The sequence below is a fragment of the Bactrocera oleae genome, chromosome 6, assembly GCF_042242935.1.
Source record: "Bactrocera oleae isolate idBacOlea1 chromosome 6, idBacOlea1, whole genome shotgun sequence".
NCBI lineage: Eukaryota > Metazoa > Arthropoda > Insecta > Diptera > Tephritidae > Bactrocera > Bactrocera oleae.
Genome location: NC_091540.1, coordinates 70586008 through 70605876, shown reverse-complemented (window position 1 = coordinate 70605876; position 19869 = coordinate 70586008). Strand labels below are relative to the sequence as shown.

The following is a 19869-nucleotide window of genomic DNA, read 5'->3' as shown; positions in this document are numbered from 1 at the left end:
TCCTAGGGGAACTTTTGGTTGGTGTCGAGTTTATGCTCTCAACCGCATTTTGTTTCGTTCACTCCAGGGTGTTGGAACGCTGTAAATATACAAATTTACACTTTACAAACTTTTCGCTACGAATTCGCTTTCATTTCGAGCATACATATGTACAATGTGTTGTTCAACACCGACGATGACGTCAGCTTCACGACCTCAAAGGAATTTTAAGGTATAGATTGGAAAAACATACATACATATATAACTGGCACATGTTTTTCTGTACGCGGTCACATAATTGGTTGAGCTTATCTTTCCATTTGTGGGATCCGTCTTGACGTTATCTAACACACGAAAGATCCACCTAATTTCAAGCCATTAATGTATTTTCATGCGACACGTTTTAATGATAGAAATACGCTTGGAAGTTTGTCTTTGTTGTCCAAGGGCCAACTGATAATTGGAAACAGAAATCGGGTAACCCAAGGCAACCGTCAATTCAATGGAAATGCTTACAAACCTTATAATATTATTAACCTAATGAGAATTTCAGTTCCATCGGCTATACAGATTTATTAAGTTCATCACAAATATTATGGGGCAAAATTACTCATCGTACATACTCCTGTTATTAGAACTTTTTTCCCTCATCCCCATTTTCCTCAATCCCCCATTTACAAAAGTAACTATTCAACTCCCCGAAATGTCACACTAATAAGTTACTTCTTCGCATGAATGAACGAGGAAGTGGTGGAATTCTCTTTATGCAAACATTAAAGCTGAATATCTTTCGTCACATCAAATCTATTCGATTTTATAGTTTTTCTGGCCTTTATATGTGCAGACAGGGAAGCAGACAAAAACAAGGAAATTAACCAAAAATTCGTCATAGAATGCAGTAATATATCTAAACATATACATACATGCATACATTCTTAAATACATATGTATATGTAGTTTTGCAAGAATTTGGGAAAACTGTATGATATTTGAATGACTCATTCGCATCTCCATACATTAGTATATATGCGGGCAAACACAGTTTTTCTCCAAATATTAGCACGAAACTTTAATTATTAAATTCTAGTTTAGTTAGTGTAAGTACTGTTACCTTTTTTGTATTTTAAAATAGTTTTTTATTACACATTTTATTATTTAATTTCACATTTAAAGAGTTACTCATGCAAAAAACAATAATTGTTCCGTTATATTCACCAATACTGTACTTGCATTTTGTAAATTAAAATCTCCATTTGTGTCGTCCTGTCTGCTCGTCCAATTATTCGTCTAATGGTTGCAACCTAGTGTCTTGTTTGCGGAAAAAATGAATCTCAGCATACAACTTTATGTTCTTTAATGATCTCTCCTTTGCCAGAATTTTCTTTATCTCAGGGACATTGGGGATAGTTTGCCCTCCACACGGTATATACCATAAATCCGAGTCTGAGATATTTTGATTTAATTATAAGATTTTGATGATTGGAGTTCTGTGTGATTGCTATAGATATAACGACATATATGCATCTCGCCCGTTGAACAACGACGTTGGTGGCGTCAATTGGACTCACTGTATCGTAATTTTTATACACATGAGTATAACTAAAATTCTACCCAAGTTAATTCAATGAGCAGTGGTGGGAAGCTAGATTTAAAGTTGCCGATGTGGAATGCGCGAGGATGCATTCACAAAAGTGTGTCAACGTGGCACTCCCTTCATGAAACAACATTGCCTTGTAACTGAGTAATCCACCCACCAACACTTAAAACCCAACCCTAGCTCAGGACGCAGCGTAGCACATGACAACCATACATCTTTCAACTTACAAAACATGCTACTTTATGGTGAAGTTATGAGGAGTTGGAGCTCTTGTGTGGATTGCGGTCGTGAATTTGAATGAATGGATGGGCGATTGTTTTCGTTGGGTGCTAACCGACACGCAGCACTTGTCGAATTTTCGCGCATGTTCTGCTTGACGGCTGACTGGCTTGGCTAGTTGCACGCATTGCGTACGCCGAGCAGTTTGGTGGCTGGGTGGTAGGGTGCATGGGCATTTTGCTACCCCTTCTTAGATTCGGTCAAATAGTAAGTGCTTTTGAGCGTTGAGTCACCATATTCAGACCGCATTTTACCCATACTGCTCTGCACCACACCCCGGAAAATATTTTGCAATCTGATACGATTGTTTACAATTCTGTTTATGGGGCGATTTTAATTTTTGTAAATACCGCTTCCGTTTATTGGATATGTTTAATGGTTGTATTGGCTTTAGCGCCATTGTGCATGTAGATACACACACATGCATGCATATGTATATAATACATTGTCTGGATTGTTTTGGCGATTGTATACAAGTTTATAGGTCCACAAATTATTGGTTACTGGCTGTAGGCCATCGGCAGTCAGTCCTAGATATACATACATTCATATGTTTGTACAAACATACTCTTACATTCAACCATCATCAGATAAAGCTTCATTTGTAATTGGCGTTTAATTCAGATTTAATTGTTTTATCGAGTAAATGGACTAATATTCAAAATAACAAGGGAATCAAAAATTTTTAAAAGTGAATAACCAATTATTAAAGTGCAACCAATTCAACAACAAATTAAATTAAATTAAACTCCTCTTAAAAACAAAAATCACAAAAAATTTGGACACAACCCTTTAAGTTTATAGAGAACATTTAAATTATTCTAATGCTACATATTATCGACCATACTGAGGGTTCGAAAGCTTCAAATTGCGATAAAGTGTGTTAGTTAAGACAACGTTTTTGTATAAGCTGGATCCAGAAGAGAAAAGAGTAACTTCCTCAATTTAAATGTTTCCGAAAAACACGAATAATCGGATCAAAAACGAAATAATTTCACTAGACAGTTTTTACATAAATTGAGCTAGTGTCGGTCTAGTATGTTTGTTAATGAAATCTGATTAAGAAAATCATCTTGTAAAAATAATGTTTATTTTCTTAAGGGCATATTTATTCCCTTCCGTTTAGATGTTATTACTGATAAGTGATAACATCGAGATTTGAATGCGGTAAACTGCGTACATACATACATACATATGTGAATGATACATGCGAATAAATATAATATGTAAGTTTTAAATGATGAAAGGTAGGATTTATATAATTACTATTGCAATATATTAAGTTTATAGTATATTATGATAGTATGACATATATATAGTATACATATCGCATGTATGAATATATATGAAAGTATATTATATTATCAAACATAAGAAATATATAAAAAGTAGGTCTTATTTGCACATTGAACATAAATATTACTTTGAAAATTACATAATTTAATTAGAATGTTATCATTATCTTGTGTTTATAAAAATTCGAAAATTACATACAATACAAATATTCATATCAATATATATGATTGCATATAATAAACATATAAAGATATAAGCAGAGAGTGTTATTGAATATTATCACTGTTAAAATTTCTCCTTCCGAGCTAGCTGTGGTGAAACACGCTCAGCGATTTTATTTTGTTTTTTGACAATTCACACGCTTGTCCGTAGTTGGACCTTCTCTATGATATACGTTAACTGCAATAAACACAAAACGGAAAAGCGAAAGCAAAACAGAAGCAGAGAAGGTCTAAAAAAAATTCAACGTTCTCTGACAGAAGCACCATTTTGTATGCAAACAAGAAATAGCCGCTCAAGAGAGCAGAAGAATATGAAAAAAACTCCCTAATTGAGAACCACGGTTCTCACGAGTGACATTCCATTCCAATATTTTAATGAGTGGTTTTAGTCAGAGATGCATTTTTTACACCTAAAAAGAAAGGAAAGATACAAAGTGAGTGGATTGGCATCCATTTACAACAATTTTAACAACACATCCTTGCCGTATATTCGTTTTTGTTGCAAAACATTTCTCAAAGGCATTCTCTTCACTTAAATTTCTCTCTCACGTGGGAACTTCGTTTCCACTCACATTTGCGACGCCAGCATGTAGTGATGGTCAGCGCCGCAGTTGCCGCTTGTTCACGGCGCAGTTTTGAGTGAATTGTACTCGTGAGTGGTCATAAAAATAATTTCAAGCGAAAATTTTCGATAAATTATAAAATTAAATAATTCTTTATCAATATCAGGCAGTAAAGATACGAATTGGGCAAAAGTATTTGCCTACGAACGGTATACAATAAAAACGCAGCGAAGATTAGCATTAATTTTGTGTCATTTATGAGGAAGTGCGAATAGCAAAACCGACTTCGATTGAAATCCGTTTGCGTTGAGAAACGAATCGCAAGTTTGCTAGTGTGTTGCTAAATTTTTTTTTATTAAAATTAACACCTAACTACAAGCACAGCAGCAGCTGGTAGTGCACAAACCTTAACTACAATTAAGGTAAAGAATAATATAGTGAGTTCAGAAGTGTAGTGTTTTTGTGAATCAAGTGGAAAACAATGCAAAGTTTACAGCGAAACGTAGATAATTTCAAAGATGAAAACAAATAGGAGTGAATCGTATATAATAATGTTATTTACAAATGCAAAGTTAATGTAAAGTGTAAGCTGATAAATTTAACAAAGTGCGAATGAAGCCAAGTGAAAGTGGAAAATTGTGATTTAGCATTGTTAAAAGTAGTGGTGAAGTTGAAAAGAAGCAACAATTGAAAAGGCTAAACTAAAAGATTTGTAACACAAAAAATACGACGTTGTAAAATTGCGGAAACATTTTCGTTCGTCGTCAAATTTTTTAAGTGATGCAGTTTGTATAACCAAAAACCAAAAAAAAACTAAGATTTTGGCGCAAAAAGTGGACGTTCAAGGTTTTTCATAATAGTAGCAGCAAACAAGGTGAGTTTGAATACAACTGTGAAGCAAAGTAAAGAATATAGTAGCAACGCCTACTCGTTGAAATTTCAGGTAGCTACACCTAAAAAAATCTCAGCGTGCAAGATGACAAGCTGTGTACAAAGTAAATAGATAAAATGATGAAAGAGCCTGAGGAGTCTGCTTTGTATAGCTTACGCGGTTAGCAAAACGTGCTACTTTTGTGCAGCTGCGTTTCGGTCATAGCCAGAGCCAGTTTGTGCTGAGCTGAAAAAGGGCGTTTTTTGCAATACATCCCCATTTTGTTTGTTATTCTACTCTGTTTGTGATTTTTTCTTTTGCAATTTCCACGGTAATTCTCGTTTGACTACAATCCTGTAGTTTTTGCCACTCTTCTTCAATAAACTTCCAATTGAGAATAATCTCATTTCCAGTTGCTCAAATTGTAATTGTTGAGATGCGATTTTGTTTCAGCTCAATATTTTATTCATCAGCATGCTTGGACTATAATTTGTTAAACTGCTTTTTATTTATAGAGCAAAACAGCATATATCATATCATAACCCATTCCAGCAATTTGAGATTTTGATATTCTTCTGACGTTTGGTTATGATGTGAAAAAACAGAGAACAAAAAATTTTAATTTTTAAATTGTTGGGAAATCATGTTTATATATATTTATTTAATACATTCTTGCTTTCTAAAAGTGTTACAAAAGTTTTGCACAAAACTGCACATTAACATCTTTTTACATACCTATGTATGTGTGTAAGTACTTAATATTTAAATAAATAGCGCGCTTCGTTTGCCAGCATTCGATTTTCACATTTTTAATCGCACTAGGCAATGATTTTTCTCCAACACTTTCTCCTCAGCTTGTGATGCCACCAGATTTGCCGTTTTGGTCCGGTTACACCAAAATTGATATTCTCATTTGCAATTGGTAGCTTGATTGGTAGACAAAAAGTTTTGGTATGCAATATTTTATACCAGATGTATTCACAATGAAAGTTAGTCTTAAGATTTGCTAACTTAAAGAAAAATTTATGTTATTGCTTGTTATTCATACTAACTGATAAATAGTCATGAGTGGAAACCATGTGCATGGAGGATCTAGCGATAATTGAAACTGTAAATTCAAGATGGATAGAAAAATTTGATATTTGATCGCATTCATGCATTAAATGAAATAAAAAGATGCTTCATGGTTAAGTAAATATTTTAGTTTTACTTTAAATATGTATTTTTTAATATATACTCCTCAACTGTTTTACGTTTGAGTATAACAACGAAATACCTAGAACTTCCGTAGTAAGCAAAAACTATTAAACGTTTGCAACATGTCAATTAACAAATTTACAATTTTTGTAGTGAATATTCGATTTACTTGTAGAAAAGGAAGGGTGTGCATTAGGTGTAGCTAAATTTGAATGATCTCTAAGGTTTATTTGTATCTAAATATTTTTCCAAACGTGAAATAAAAGCTAATGTTCTGATATTGAAAAAAATTGGTATTTTTGCATTAGATTTGGTATGTGTTTTGATACCCAAAGAATTTCTTATGTGGCAACACTGGCTGCCACACAGAAAATGCCAGCGTTGCGCCAAAGCAAATATAAACAACTGCCACAATTCATTCGAATTAAATGCACAAAAACAATAACAAAACGAATGAAGCGAATATGTGGCAAAAAGAAAGCTACACAAAATAATTAAATGAAACAAAGCGTAAATTGCTTAAATACGCCAATGAAAAACAAACATTTGTTGCAAAAGTTTCGTCGAAATCAATATATTTTTTGTATGGATGACCAACACATAAATACATACTATACACAAGAAAAAATAATAAAAGCTTTTTCTTTTAATTTGTCGATTTTTGTGTTGATCTAACCACCAAGACACAAATAACTTCGTAAAGTACAATCGGTCAGTCTTTCAGTCAATCGGTGAATGAACGAATCGTACATTTCCACAAGTGTTTAAGTATAGTAAGTGTAGTTTTTGTTGTTCTTTTATTAGCTGCGCTTTTGTGACTGCTTATCAGCTTGAACTGATGCCCTTCCACTCATCAACACTTGTGCGAATTTCTTGTTTTATTCAAACTATATTTTATATAAACTCGGCTGAGTCATCTGTATTAAAACACTTATTTTATAATTTTTATGTAGTATATATGTATTGTAAATCAGTATTTATAGATCTTTCATATAAATATATTTATATATGTTTTAAAATAAAAATGTAAAGCAGTCAACGCTTTAAACTTCTTTTGTGAATTTTTCTTTTGATATACACAGAATTTAGAAATAATAATTTAAATAAGTAAAGTAGAGAGTTATAAAGTAGCTGAGATCCAGGGCTGAAACTGTATTTTCGCATGAACAAGCTTATCAAGTACAGTAGCTGTTCAGAGATCGCTTAAAACTTGTAGGGTCTTTTTTTTATATAGAAAAGCGTCAATTCAAGATATATGAAAAGCAAGCAAGAACATCAAATTATATACATATATACACATAGTATATAATTATTTACATATGTACAAACCAGGGCGAATAATATTTTTATACTTTTATTTAAGAATTTGAGTATTTTGATTGGTTTGATACACAGACTATCTTTAAAAATCATTAAATTGTGGCTAAAACAGTGATATTTACATACCTATACCGATATACAATGTATATGCATATGTGTGCAAGTATGTTTATAAATACATACATATGTGCACATAAATTGGTTTCGATTGGACGTAATTTGTTTTTATTTATTTCCACATATAAACATACTTTCATTGGAACACACTGAAGTGTCGCATTGGCTTGCCACAAAGCGTAAGACGCACTGAGGCAATAAATTATTCAGTGAATGTTGATTGCAGCAAACTACTGGGACCGTTGGCCAACACCAAAATTTATATTAATTACTTTGACTAATAAAATCTGAAAATAAGCAAAGCTGGCTAAAATTAAAAATTAAAAATTGCTATTATTGGGATATTAACTTTTATGTTATGCAACAAATTGATAGCATTTAAAAATCTATCAAAAAAGCAAAACAAAACAAAGCTGAAATCATTGTCAAAATAGTAATAGTAATAATGTAAGAATTTGTAAGGCTAGCATTGACAAATACTGGAAATCAAAATTATTAATGAATGATATAAATTTGTATGTGTTTATGTACCTGTGTGTGTTTAGTATGACATATTTTTATGTTGTCGAATGCTTTTATGCATTATTTTGGTTTTCAGTTCATTCGCTTTGCCGCTACCATTGTCCCCTGTTGGAAGAAAAGCTCATCAGTTCCACTTCATCGACGCCAAGTGATCGCTGCAACGGCAAAGCAGCCGCAGACATGCTTACATATGTCCAAACATATATGTAAATATATAGCAGATATATAGCACCAGATTTGGTTGTATGTACAAGCAAAAGCTATTACTGAATGGAAAAATATCTGTGTTCTACAGCGAAAAGTCGTTGAACTCTTTCAAGAACAAGCGAGTAGAGCGTACCGCTAGCTGGCTAAATAGCGACTGCAGCAACAACTCGGCAGCAAGAGACTGCTGTTTGCAGACATGACCGAAGCAATGGCGAAAGAAAACCCGTTCCGCTTCATTCCGTTTCACGTCAGCAAAAGCAATCAAAACAATAGTCGGTGTTACAACAGAAACAACAACATTAGCAACATTAAGTAAATGAATAAAAATATACGAAATTGCTATTGTTGTTGTCGTGGCTACCTTAGCTGATGTTGGCGGCGCAGCAACTTTTCATTTTCATTGCTCTATGAATGATCAAATTAATGGTCGGTCGCTTGGGGCTGACGTTGGCGGGCGGGTGACGCAAACGGTGGATTTCGTTTGTGCGGTCCGCTGTGGGGCCCAATCGCATAGGAAGTTGTTCGTTTGTGGGTATGTGAGTGCTTGTTGTTATTTTTGTTGATACGTAACGCTTGTAAACTACAATTAAGGTGCACGTGTTATGCGGACTTTCCGGTAATTTTTGGCAGTCTCGGAATTCACATTTACCGTTTCTCTTTATAACACCCAATACGAGGAAGTTATAAGCAGGTAATGAGCTCTGTTGAAAACAAGAAACATCAACGCAAGCGTTTGAAATGTTTGAAAATTCCAAATGCTTCTTCCGACTCCATTTATAACAATTATTATTATAGAAATAGTTTGGCAACCATAACTTTGGCAGGCTTAAGCGGTCTCTGGTTTGGCTATTTTAATTGACGGTGTGCGTTTTGAGTTTTCATACAGTAAGCGGAAAGGTTTATGTTGTAAAGAAATCACAAAAAATTTACCATATTACAATGTATTTTTCTTATGAAACTATCGGGAAAGATATAGAGATGTTTAAAAAAAAATGATTTCTCATAACTCTAATAAATACCTAAGGGACTTTCAAAATTTTATTGCTCGCTATTGTTTGAAAACAATTATTAAAATTTGCAGAATTCTTAAACCCTCAAAAATGCTAATGATGCTCTACTCCACAATGCAATGATGCCCAACGTTTTAATTATTTATTTCTTTGTTAATAATTAAAGATGTTGCTTAACCATCATAAACTTAAAATTAATTTTTTCTGAAATTCTTATTTACTTTTAAAGGTCCATTAAAGTTATGGGGGCATAGTTGTTGTTATTTTCTTACAAAAGCTTTTGATAAATTCCTGAAATTTTAACCCGGCGATTTCCGGTTCGAGTACAAACAGTTATTAATAATCGAATTGCGCTTCGAGCTTTACGATTTTTTATTGAACAATATCAGGTAGCTTGACATTTTCCGGTAAATCACAGTTTTTACACCTTAGTGCCGATTTTCTTTTTAATACTAACTAATTTCTCTTTCAATGTACAGACAAATGTCTGCTTTTTGCAAATAAAATTACTTATATGTTTTGATTTGAATATTACATTGTGTACAAGTACATATATGTTGCCATATTTCCATTTCTGTTGACAGTTGGCTGTGCTTCATTGTCAAACGCTACGCCTTCTGCAAGCCCCCCTTTGCACATATCGAATTTATTTTCAGCTCTCAGCTTTTCGTCACTCGTTTCTTCTCTCCCCCACCATTTTAACAGCTTCAATAAGCGTATTTAAATTCAACACGTTTTGCGCGTCTGTCTCACTTATGTATGTTTGTATAATCCTCTTCAGGTGTTGTCCTCACCCAGCCAGCGTTACTTTCACTTTTTCTTCTCCATTTTCGTTTTGTTTTGTTCGCCCAATGCGAATTTCCGGTGCTCAACGGCTTTGCTGAGGTGCGTACGTTTCAACGGATCTCAACCAAACAAGTTATGATGGAAACCCCCAAACACTTGGTTAAAAAATTTGCGAAAAAGGTGATATTTGAAAGATGTTTTATTTTTGTTTTTATTTAAGCCAGCGGTGTACAAACCGATTTGCAAATTTTTAATGATTTTCAGTTAATGTGTTTGTACCTTTGTTTGTATGCTTTTCACTCTCTCTCGTATTTCCTGCTTCAAAACTATAGATTCCGGCAAGTGTCGATTTTATAAACATGAACCCATTAGTTATTAGGATTTAAGTTTTTATTGATATGAACAGGGCGTAAATGATATACTCGAAATAAAAGCCTTTGGGCAGAAAAAATCCGGTTCAATTCCGGTAACGTAGAACCGGCTGTAGAAGAAAATGAAACCCTATGATTATTGTGAACTGGAAGTTATATCTGACGTACGTTTTTAGAGAGTGTATCAGAAGATGTCTTTAGTAATGAATATATTTATAATGGAAATTTATGTTTATATCTGTAAATCCAAATGTTGATGCAATAATGAAGTAAATACAAAATGTCTGATTGATTCCTTCCATTAAAGCATTTAATTTATTTATGAATTAATTTATTAAAACACAATATATGTACCTTCATGCAGGATGATAATCCATTTTGCACGCAGTTATTTTAGATAAGTATGTTCGCGTCAAACTTAAATTAACCTTGAACAGTTAAACATATACTAGGGTATTCACACACCAGCTTTGTTGACTCGTTAGTCGTTATTCGGTAGTTTCTTACGAGATAAAGCAAAAAGTATGTTCACAGTAAAGTGTTTTAACGCAGTATCAACTAACGATTTACCAGATCAACATGTTCGTTCTGAATATCCCTACTATATTTATGCATATTCCAACGTTGTACATACTACACATACCCATGTACAACTTGTTAATTCCAAAAACTATGCTTTATTTCGTTATGAGTGCAATTTCGTTCAGTGGCTGCTGAAAAAACAGTGCGGACAGGTTACTTTTAAGTGATGACATCACGAATACTTAAAGCACAAAAGGCGTAAAGATAATAAAACCCAAGAAGTCAGAAAGAACAATATTTGCACAACGAAATAAAAACAAAACAACAGTGCCAAGAGCAAACAGAAAATTGGCGAACATAATAAATTAAGCTGTGTTACATATACATATAAGTACAAATTAAGGCACGGTAAACAAAATTTGGTGAATAACTGTGCTTGTGGCTTAATTAACACATATTTAAATCATATCTCTAAAATAATTTTGAAACTGCCTTATTTATTATTTTATTTTAATTCTACTACTCAATTTTATTTTCGAAATAGTGTGCATGTTTGCGAGTAGTAGCCAAGAAAGTACAGATTTCGATCTAAACGCTTCCGACAGTTTTATTTAATTTAAATTTTATTTATTTATTTTTTTATTTTGTATCAGCAAACGCCCATGCAAAGTACAAAGAAAACACGTTCATGAGCACTAACAGAAACAACAACTAAAAGCTACGAATACACAAGTAGTTCGTGCGAAATTGTACAAACCCGAAAACAAGACTCGCTCGGTCACTTAACATTCTACAATCGTACGGCTTACAGCTCCTCAAGCGAGCACTTCTCCGGTGCACACGTACCGATGGAGGCAGGAGACGTTGTCGAATACCTTCAAAACGTGTTATGAAATTCTCGCAAAACACGATCGTGCTGCGGTTTTACACATTTGTTTTTTGATTTGTTGTGGTTTTTATTCTTCTTTACTTTTTTCTTTTCCATGCATCGTACATAAATGTTATTTCAAGCGTTTGTTGTGAGACAGGCGTCGGCGGCGGCAAACAGCTGGTTGGTTGGGTAGCTGCTCGATGCCGCGACCCTGTACACTTACTCTGATGTCGTGTAAAAGGTGTATATATGTATATATTTCATACTGCTCTCAAACTTACTTAAAATATAGTTAACTTAAATAAATAGAATAATTGATGTGTTAAAAATTAAGTTGCTAGCCGAAACGGGCACCTTTTCGTATCGTACTCGAGAAATTTAGGAAATGCCCTCTCTGCGATGCAACCAATCGAGTTGTCAACAATCAATTTGAGTTGTTAATTATAGAACTGCAATTATTCTCTCCTAACTGGTAGGAGTACCAACTAATGCAAATAAGAACTCGACAAGTGCTTAGAAAACCTGCGCTAGGCATATAGGCACAAGCGAACTGCTATAAATGGCTTTAAAATTTCCGTTGCTAATTTGTTTAGCTATTTTTTGACTTGACTTTCAAACTCAATGTTACTTTTTTGGCAGTGCAGTTGCAGTTCCCGCACGCTCATAACCTTCCGCTTGTTTTTCGACCCTTAAGTTATTTGTTTGTTTGCTTTGCCGTGGCGTCGAGTCGCTTCGAAGCGTTTACTCAAAAACACAAAAAAAAAGTCATATAAACATACTTATACATATTTATACTAAGTACATATACGTATATACATATATGCATAGCTGACTTTGACACAGGAGACGCACACATAGCTTCTTTGGCTGTATGTGTTCCGCCTTTATTTATTGTTATTAATATTATTCTCCGACATTTGTTTCCTTTTTTGCGCCTCATTTGCTGCTTGTACTGCCACATTCCACACAAAATGCTCGTTTTCGTTTCGCTTTACGGTTTTTAATTTGCATTTATTAATTTTTATCTTTGGTATTTGTAACTCATTTTGTCGCAGTCTGTGCGTTAGTGTTGTTTTGGTTTTTGCTTCTTTTTTTATCTTTTTTTAGTTTTTCAAATTTTTTACAAAAGCAAAGCGGAAGCAGCGTGACGTAATACATACTTCTTCCCCCCATGAGCCCATGTTTATGTGTATGTGTCTGTGTAAAAATGCAACGATTTGAGTTTTGTTTGAAGTTATTAAGCATTTATCATAAGCAACAAGCACAACACAAAGCATCCATTAATGACCCTCTGCATTCCAACCGAAAGTTGTTGGGGCTAGTAAAAGCCAGTATGCGTGAGCATATGTATATGTCTAACAGTCTATTTTATTTAAAACACTGCACAAGTATGTGAAAAAAATAGACGGTTGGCCATGGAGACTCGTACTTGAGACTATTTCTGCAACTTTGAAGGGAAAGTAGGTGAGAAATACCGTCAACATTATTATAACAAGATATCTTTATAAACATATTTGTATGCAAGATTTAAATACCTAATTAGTTAAATGTAAAGCATTGTAATTTGAAATACAACTTTAAACGAGTTTTTCTCAAAACTGCTTTTATGAAGTCGGTAGTCAAAATTTCTCGATAACCGATAACTTATAAACCGATCGACTTGAAATTTTGCATACATCTTTTAAACATGTTTCACTACTGCTTGAACGAAGGTTTTTTTTCATCATTTACAATTCAGTTAAGAGGGTAATACGTTTAGTGCTAAAGTGCATTTGATTTGTGAAAAACCTTTTTTTATTTTTCAAGTTTTTTTTTTTAATTCTTCGTTCAAGCAGAACTAAACTACCTAACAAAAAATTTTTTTTGGTATTTTGATTTCAAATAAAAGTTACCTAAGTTACAGTGACTACCGTGAAAACCCTTTTCTGACGCTGCTGTTAGTTAAGGCGCTGTTAAAGACTGAATTTACTAATTTTTAAATGCAATTTTTTAAAGCTAATTTTTGTATATAATAACATTACATATATATATACGTGTAACAAAAAAAAAATCTTCTAATGTTGTAGCTTAAATAAGAAAAATCTAGAAAAACGATTTTTTTTCTAAGTTACAAGACCCATGCAATCTATTAAAAAAAACGACTTCATCCGTTCTTTTAAAATTTTTACGGTATGTTTATAAATATTTTAAGAATACACAGTAAAAATTTTGTAGAAAAATATTAAAATTTTTTTGAGTTATACGCGATCTTCTGCTGCGCTAAAGAAGTGTCCTCCACTGTTGCAATAATTCTATACTACAAATATTGTGCTTATAATGATACGGTCGAAAAAAAATCAAAATGGTGATGTCTTAAAAATAAGTTAAATTTTACCCAAAATTTAGGTCTTTTTGGACTGTCCAAATTTTTGATCAAATCAGAACAGAAAAAGTAGTAGCTTGTAATATGGGAAACTATGTAGATACAGAGCGTGCAGAAAAAATGTATAGGAATCGGATCATTTGTCTCTGAGTAATCTCTTAAGCACATTTGAGAAATGTAGTTTTGAGTAAAACGCCTGCAAAAGATAAACTGATGGGAGCTGATTGAAGTGAGCGGCTACACATTAAATCCTGTAACTCCAAAAATACTTGAAATTCTCTTTTAAAGGGTACAACCTATCAAAATATGAAAAAAATGTTTTTTTTTCGTTTAGTTTCACAGAAGCTGTAATCAAAACTTGATAGCTAATACTTAAAAGCATTCTTAGCTAAACTTTACTTCGAAAGTACTATTATTTAACGGAACCGAAAAAATTATTCTCAGTGCAGTAAGTGACATAAAATCACTCAGTCTAAACTGACGGCCAGGCAATAAGTGCTTAATGTGCGCGCACACATGATATTAATGTGTTATGCATTAAGCTATGCGAAAACGTTAATGCGTACATATGTATGTATGTATATAGTTAGTTGAGCACACAGTTATAGGCGGCGATGTTAGAGTTCAGCTGCGTGACGGTGGAGAAGCTAGAAGCCGTCGCGTCTGGCGGCAGCTGACAACCGAATTGTGTCGTCGTCCACAGTTTATATTGCGTTGTTGTTGTTGTTGTTGAGGAAACAACTGGAGTTGGAGCGTTGACAATGCAGCTGGCAGACGAACGCTCCCTCACTGCGGCATCTGACCGAATTGTAGGCCAACTGACGGGCTGACTGACTAACTGCTTTGCTTGCTAGCAGTCTAGCATCGTATGCCTACCATATACATATTTGCCTTGAAGGCATTTTGCTTGTGGATTTTCATAATTTTCAATAAAATAAAGAAATTTGTGTCAACCGGAATGTGGCGGAGCCAACTGGCAGCCGCGTTCACACGTACATATGTATGGATTCATTCAATATTTAAGCGTTTCTCGTCTTTGTATGCGCTATTATGAATTCGTTGGTTTGTCGGTGCGCCCAAGAATTTGTCCCATTTCCCACGCCTAGCGGGAAAGCAATGAAAACGTCTGTTGTTTGTCAGCAAAGCGGGAAAGCGTGCAGCTGTGCTGAGAAGGGCGCTGGTTCCTGGGCTGTGACGGTTTCACTTGTAGCCCTTTTTTACACGCCTGCGTTCCTTTCTTCCCACTCAAGCACTTGCGCCCACTTCATTCCCTCATTTCTGGCAACTTTACACAATTTTCCTCTGTTCCATTCCAATCCTGTCGCTGTCTCTGCTGCTGCTCCACTTACTTATGCAAATTATGTTATGCGGTGCTATGTAAAAAGAAGAGGATTAATGAAAATTTTACAAGCTCAACAGAAAATTACGATGCCGCACAAGATGTTGTCGGCTGCTCCAAGATGTTGTCGGTTCAACTGCCAGTTTTTTGTTGCTGCTGTGCGTTAGTGCACGACCCACAAATCAAATTATCATACTTGTAAATTCATACATATACAGGGGCGTGAGTACAAGTGTAACATCAGGTTGCTTATTAGCAGATGGTCGATCTTTGTATGTTATCTTTTGCAAATTTGAAGCGACCTGAATTTAGAATATTTTACTGCTTCTCCTACTTGGCTATTCGCTGGAAGTGTAAAAGTTAAAATATTTATGTGTTTGCAAATAAAGTTTTTATCGCCATTTCTGCTCCAACTCCGCGTTCTTTAGTGTGCCGGTTGCCGAAGGCTTTTGCCGGTTTTTGGCTCCAAATTTGTATAGCCATGTTCTCTTAACATTATAAGTTGCAAGTTGGCAAGTTGCTTAATAAGTAAATTGTTGCCGGTTTTTGTCACCGTGTAGTATTCTAAATTCATTTAAATGATTTTGGAACGTCTAGCTTTTATGGTTGAAACTTTTATGGACAAAGACTGAAATCACACTTTCAATCAAGTAATTGACATTTCAGGCATTTGCCTTAAAAGTGCTGACGAATATTCATTTATTTCAGCGAAAACATTTTATTTTACATGAAGTTAAGAATATAGTTTCTGTGAGAAGGACGCGTGTTTTTTTTTTAATCCCTGAACAGGGTATAATAAGTTTGCCAGAATGTTTGTAAAACCCAAAAGGAAACGTCCGAAACCCTATAAAATATTTATCTAAATGATCAGCATGATTAGTTAAGTCGATTTAGCCAGGTCCGTCTGTCTGTTTGTCTGTGTATACGCGAACAAGTCCCTCATTTTTCAAGTTATCGATCTGGAATTTTGCACACGGCTTTTTCTCCACATGAAGCTGCTCATTTGTCGGAATCGCCGAAATCGGACCACTACAGCATATAGCTGTCATACAAACTGAACGATCGAAATAAAGTGCTTGTATGAAAAGCTCTATCATTCGGCAACATATCCACCAAATTTGGCATGTATTATTGTTAACGACAACGGTACAGCCTACGAACAAATTGTTCAGATCGGATCACTATAGCATATAGCTGCCATACGAACTGAACAAACGCTGTCAAGTCCTTGTATGGCAATATTTTGTATTTGACGAGATATCTTTGCGAAATTTAGTATAGTTTGTTTTCTATAACAAATCTACGAACTGTACGATCCAAATCAAGTTGCTGTATGGAAACATCGTTATTTGCGAAGGGTATTCCCGCTTCGTTGCAACCAAAGTTAACATTTTTTATTTATTTTTATTTTAAACATCAATACGATTAAGTCATTCTGCTCACAGACCATAAGATCTCTTATTTTGGTTATTCGTGAATTACTTCAAGGGACGAACAGTGAAATATACATATGTATGTATATGTAGGATAAAATATGTTTCGCCAAAGAATTTTGACTATAAAATATGTAGATCATTCTGCGGAATGTTCTGGACCAAAGTCAATGGTTTCTATTTCTTTCTATATTATTTTTTGGAAATGCTTGTCAAAGATCGTGAATAATTTCGATACTACTGCCTGAGGGACGCTTAAAACTACAGATAGAGCATAGGCAAACTTTTATTTTCGAAAAATTTCTGCTATTGCTATCGTTTATAATAAGCTCCCAATTGTTTATAGCTGTAATCTACATTTAAATTGTTTTTACACCATTAAACCTTCAGTATGAGGAAAAACAATCCCCAATATTTACATCCCCAGCAAACATTTTTCGTACTAAAACTTTCTTCGAAATTGCTGAATTTATTAACATTTAAACATAATTTCGTTACTGTTAATGTTTTTTTTTATTAACTGTATGCATACTCTTTTCTTCTACTTCCAGGTATTTTGAATTTGAAAGATTGGACGTAATGTTTACTTATTGATGAAAAGGTATGAAGGGGGATATTTTAGTGTACACATTTTCCAAGTTGTGCGCAAGTATTGTAATTGCATGGAATTGTGTCTAGCAGATGTCAGACTGATTGCTATTGCAGCAAGTATGCTCGTTTTGTTTATGTAAATTTGAAAATTGTAGCATTCAAATAGTTAATTTATCGATTGAAGGCAAAGATTTTAATGTGTATTATTTAAGTCGAAAAATTGGCTTTGAATCGCTTTGACGCGCGGCAGATGTGGAAGTGCGCCTGATTTCTGGTTACACACATTATATGGCCAGCTGCTCTCGATTATTTACAAGTATAGTATATATGAATAAATTTAATATTGGTTGTTTTGAAAATATCTGCCACAAATCGATCTAATAATAACAAACTCATAGATTAATCTTGTCCCTCTCAACTGACGCCCAAGAGGCTAAAATGGCAAAGATCAATTATTATATTATGCGAGGCAATTCAGCATCAGCGAATGCGAAAACAGGCATTCGAGTGTACTGCCTTCGGGAACATTTTACGTGAAGAAGCGATTTTGAATTTTGCTCTGAGTTGCTTTTACGATCGTCGCTTTGCTACTTTGCCCACTTGCTATCGCTGCGACCTACTGTTACTCAGTTCCAACTCAACAAATATTAATTTCCAGTTGCTAATTTAGCGCCGATAAACTGGCAGCGATATATATAAATAAATTATTTATATACGTACTTTTATACATATTTATATATTGTATGTGTGTTGGTTCAAATATTCAAAAAGCATGTGAAAAGAAGTGTGTAAAGGTAACAACAATAACAAAAAGTTAAACCAGAAACAAAATCAAATGTTATGCGGAATGCCAAAAAGCGAAATACTTACATAGATGCATAAATACTGAATTTTTTTTGCAAACACGCAGCAATCACCTAAAAAATCAAGACACACACTCGTATATTATTTTGTTGTCGTCACCATTTTTGTTTGAATGTTTGCTATTTTGTATTTAATTTATTTTTAGCAATCTGGTTAACGTTTTTTCGTTATTGCTTTTGCTGTTGTTGTCTTGTGAACTAGTTAACGTTTCCAGCATTCAAAATGAAGCACAATTAAAATGTTGACTTGCTTTTTATTGCTTAAATATTATTTTCAACTGCACTTTTGTTTGTATATCTATTTTTTCCTGCCGTTTTTGTACAGCAAGTTGTTATGCGATTTGGTTTGCCACTTTTGTTTTGGCATTTGTGCCAAACGTCAAACTCGTTTTCATTTTTTACTAACTCTATAATATCATTTAATGTTTTTGAAAAGTTGACGCAACTGCCTGGCTATTCGCACATATACACACAGGCACACACACACATGTACGAGTATGTGCATCTACGCAACTACCGTTTGAGGTAATAGCTCGTGGTTAGCGGTGTTTATGCTGATTGCGAATTGTTGGTTGTGAATTTTTGATACGAAACCACAAAGTGAATGGTTCGAAACATGTTTGCATGCATATTTTATGGCGAAGAGCGAGTCGTTGCCTCTGTCTTGGTTGTTTTATGGCTTCGCTTACTTTTTGCAACCAATAAACATATATATTTATCTGGAGCAGTTTAACACGGAAAAACGTAGGTTGGGATTACGAGAATGTCAAACGTTTCATTTCTGTTTTGCTACGTAAAACTTCAAATTTGGTGTGAACTTGTGATTTTTTTGTAAGGATTTTGGCAGAAAGACAAAAAAAATCGTAAAATTAATTGGGAAATAATATGCCTCTTTAAGGAATTGTTAACTATTTTATATAAGCGAACTTTTGGCAAATCATATAAATATAGAAAGTTAGTTTGGATAAAAATTGGAACAATTTGGAAGGAAAGATTTAATATTCTGGTACCGACCACTTGAAATAAGACAAATTTGCTTAACTTAAACTAAGTAAAATCAATATTCACAATAAAAATCCTTATAATAATAACAATGAATTTTTAATTTAGTACGGAACATTGATGTTAATATTCCCAATTTATGCCTATCATCTTTTGATTCAGTGGCAAATTGGCTTTTAAAGAAATATATTTAAAAAATATCAACGACCGATTTATTTGTTTGCACATTATCATATAGATTCATACATATTTACTCGTACATATGTATGCAACAACCCTCCACTTAGGTGTTTCTTTGTCTTCGCTCGTGATAACAAAATGTACTAGTTATTTTTAAAATACTACCTCATCGTTGAAAACACCAGACATTTAAAAGAGCCAATGACAATTTAATATAACTTGATGAATCCACAATAAGGGCATCGTTGCCAGATGCTTAGGTTCTTAAGCATACATGATTAAACTGCAAGAATACTCACATAAATACATTTAGTCTTTAATTTACTCTCCTCATAAATAAGAATTTATTTTAATGCATCATGACTTTGAT

At 33.9% G+C, this 19869-nt stretch overlaps 1 protein-coding gene and 3 long non-coding RNA genes across 6 annotated transcripts in view; 3 read left to right on the top strand and 1 right to left on the bottom strand.

The window, feature by feature from the left end:
• Window positions 1-643, bottom strand: LOC118681154 (uncharacterized). Its single transcript, XR_004976843.2, has 2 exons — window positions 146-643; window positions 1-79 (listed from the first exon to the last, which is right to left on the bottom strand). It is a non-coding gene; the product is annotated as an uncharacterized lncRNA (long non-coding RNA).
• A 3354-nt stretch (window positions 644-3997) lies between these two features.
• fwd (phosphatidylinositol 4-kinase beta fwd) overlaps window positions 3998-19869 on the top strand; it is a 117183-nt gene continuing 101311 nt past the window's right edge. Inside the window, exon 1 of the mRNA XM_036364196.2 lies at window positions 3998-4809. The gene's annotated coding sequence lies outside the window, so the exon portion shown is untranslated. The remainder of the gene's footprint in view (window positions 4810-19869) is intronic.
• LOC138857720 (uncharacterized) lies at window positions 7297-9211 on the top strand. Of its 3 annotated transcripts, XR_011396903.1 has the most exons (4): window positions 7297-7984; window positions 8039-8701; window positions 8761-8860; window positions 8965-9211. It is a non-coding gene; the product is annotated as an uncharacterized lncRNA (long non-coding RNA). The 3 variants fall into 3 exon arrangements; XR_011396904.1 differs by having other exon boundaries at window positions 7297-7973; window positions 8761-9211; XR_011396902.1 differs by having other exon boundaries at window positions 8761-9211.
• On the top strand, window positions 10880-17643 carry LOC138857850 (uncharacterized). Its single transcript, XR_011397057.1, has 2 exons — window positions 10880-11266; window positions 17415-17643. It is a non-coding gene; the product is annotated as an uncharacterized lncRNA (long non-coding RNA).